Here is a 2,856-nt window from a genome sequence, read left to right as displayed (position 1 = left end):
CCTTGTCAAGGTGTCGTTTTTGAGATGGAACTGTTTTTGTCGCGCTTTATTGTGAATGCTGTTGTGGTCAGACGGCTAGGATGCTGCTGGTTGGTCACAAAGGATTGAACAAGACCAATTAACGATTCATGTGTAACCACTTTGGCATTTGAGGCATTAAGGGTCACACCCTTGCATTTAACTTGTGTATTTCCTTGAGCAGTCCTATAAGCATAGCATTTAGGACCCCCGGAAACAAACTCCGTTATATAATCTTCGTTAGGAGCCCCACAGACTTGAGCGCTATTTAGTTCATCCGTTAAATCGCCAAGATAAGGCCCTAGAGGGGGATCCACTACGCCCGTCTCTGCTTGTGAACAAAATGCTGTCAGTATCCACATATAAAATACGTTCCTGCAGTTTATCCAACAAATCATATAGCTCCATGAGCGTAGGCGGTGGTCATGGCTCCTATAAAAACATTCACATCTTTTACTCTGGATGCTTCACCATCTGTGTATCTCCACTGGACAATCGCTACTTCTGGTGAGATGAATGAGAACTGGCGAACATCAAAGTGTCGCTGAACATGAGCTGTGTGAGCGGGATGGTTCCGTTATGAGCTCAGCAGTAGTCATATTATTTTCGCATGGCGAATTTTCCCCAAAGACTATTCAGAAGCAGTTTATTTGTATGCCTGACAGCTTTGTTAAAACATATCTTGGCGGATCAAGGCGAATGCCTTCATGTGCATAATAGTCATCTATGTACTTTTGTTTTTCGTCTTCCGTCTTGATATGTCCAGGGTATCCTGAAGCTTCCTGCTTACGTTTAAGAAATGTTTTAACATAGGCATTAAAAAGCTGATCAGTTTTTTCTGGGAAATGCCAAACTTCAGCAATGGAAACAATCTTGTACCCTTTCTCACGGCTTTCTGTAATTCAAACGTCACCCAAACGCCAGACAACAACCGCTCTTGATCGCTATGTGTGCAAGGTGTTGTTTGATTCATCTGAACAGCACCACGCAGCACATAGGGGAACATCAGTTTACCGTTACAGTGGTAGGGCAACACAGGGTGATACAGGCCTCTGGGGGGGTGCTACTGTACATTTCACAATGCCAAAGTATGCGTTTATGTCATCAAAATCCTTGTGTATTATTTGGGGTGTCCTATTGGATAATCTCTTTTGGACTGAACAGTTGGGTACAAACTTGTGAAATCATAGTATCTGATCTTTTCATCATTTTCTACCTTGTGGTACAGCTTCATTGCATTTATGCGGCCTCAAGAGGGATTCTACTTTCGTGGATTGAGGCGCCCTGGTTTTCATATGTTAACATGAACTCCTTAACGTCAGGGTTAGTGTCCACAGCCTGTCGCCAATCACATTCCCACATCACCACAACTTTCAGCTGATGCTTATTTTTAGAACAGCCACTCTGTTATGGAACTCGGCGCAGCTCACCCTGTGTTTTTTTTTTTGGCGAGAGGATTGACTTCACCTGGCGCATAGCACTTATCACAGCCGTGAAAGAAGCAGCCATTAAATTCATAACACGTGTGCGTGTCTTCACAATAGCCATCTACAAAGAACTTGACCGAATGACTTTTCACCTCTGTTCAGAGCATGTTGTATGTCAAGGCCCTCTCTGTCTGCAACATACTCAAGCCACTGTATTGAAACATCAGAACATGTCTTGTTTTGCCTAATGTAGGCGCCTTCGTATGTCAGAGCAACAGTGTCTTTGGGAAGGAACAGCGTTTTAAATACACCCATACACGAGGAAGCCAATGTAGCGTATGCAAGCGGGTCGAGGCCTGTGCACTCGTGGAAGGCCTCTCTGTATATTTTGCATGCTTTAATCAAAACCGTTACATCGTTAACACAATAGCTGTGCATCTCTTTTCGAAAGTCAAAAAGGTGTCGCGGACGTGTCATTACCACTCCATGAGCGTTTTCTTAGAGGTGTCACTCATAGCATCATAACCATATAGAGCTGGTGCAGGATACGGTCCAATATAATTCTCATTCTCTCGCTTGTTAAATTCATGGGGAAGAATCCTTTGAGAAGATCAGAGAACCCCATTGCTGCGGAGTTTTAGACAGAGCCATAGGGATAAAACTGAGCGAATCGATCCAACGCTGATTGAAAGTAGAATCGATCATCAGAAGCACCCTTGAACCGCGCGCATAGTAATAGTTGGACAAAGTTTCTGACTCACCAGATACTCTAAAACTATATAACTGTCAAAACCTGAAGCATTGTGTGCTATAAAGTATAGCCTTTGTATTTCTCCTGTCTGTAGTTCTGAATGAATGATGCGACATAATTTGTTGTTTCGTAGCAGTTTTTTGCCCGTCCATATCCATAATGCATACAAAATTAGCTTCATAGCGACCACATTGATAACGTGTTTGAAATCGTAAAGAGATACTTATCACTACTTTCTTTGCGTTCTACGGGTTGTATATAGCAAGAGTGTTTAGTAGCACCTAAAGGCTCTCTACAATGTAGGCATTTGGGTTTTTACAGCTGTGTGGATTTTTCGACACCACGATATGTTGCGTGACAGGACTGTAATATTTGTTTGTATTGCAGGTATAAGCCCGTGTTTCCCATCGGGTTTTTTATGGTTTTCAAAACACTGTTGCGATTTGCATATCGTCTACAGTCTCTGCATTTAATGGTCTTGTCAGGTATACAAGCAGTAACACACATTACAATCCCAACTTCAACAATTGCCCCAGAGGGTTCTGGTAGGTCTTGTAACACCCTCAAGAAACGAAGATCGCCTCTAAAAGTTGCTTATTTACGATGAGATAATAATGCTCGTCATGCAATACAACCACGCTTGTTTTCACATCGGGTTTG

This window comes from Perca flavescens, chromosome 5, assembly GCF_004354835.1.
Source record: "Perca flavescens isolate YP-PL-M2 chromosome 5, PFLA_1.0, whole genome shotgun sequence".
NCBI lineage: Eukaryota > Metazoa > Chordata > Actinopteri > Perciformes > Percidae > Perca > Perca flavescens.
This window is presented reverse-complemented; position numbering follows the sequence as displayed.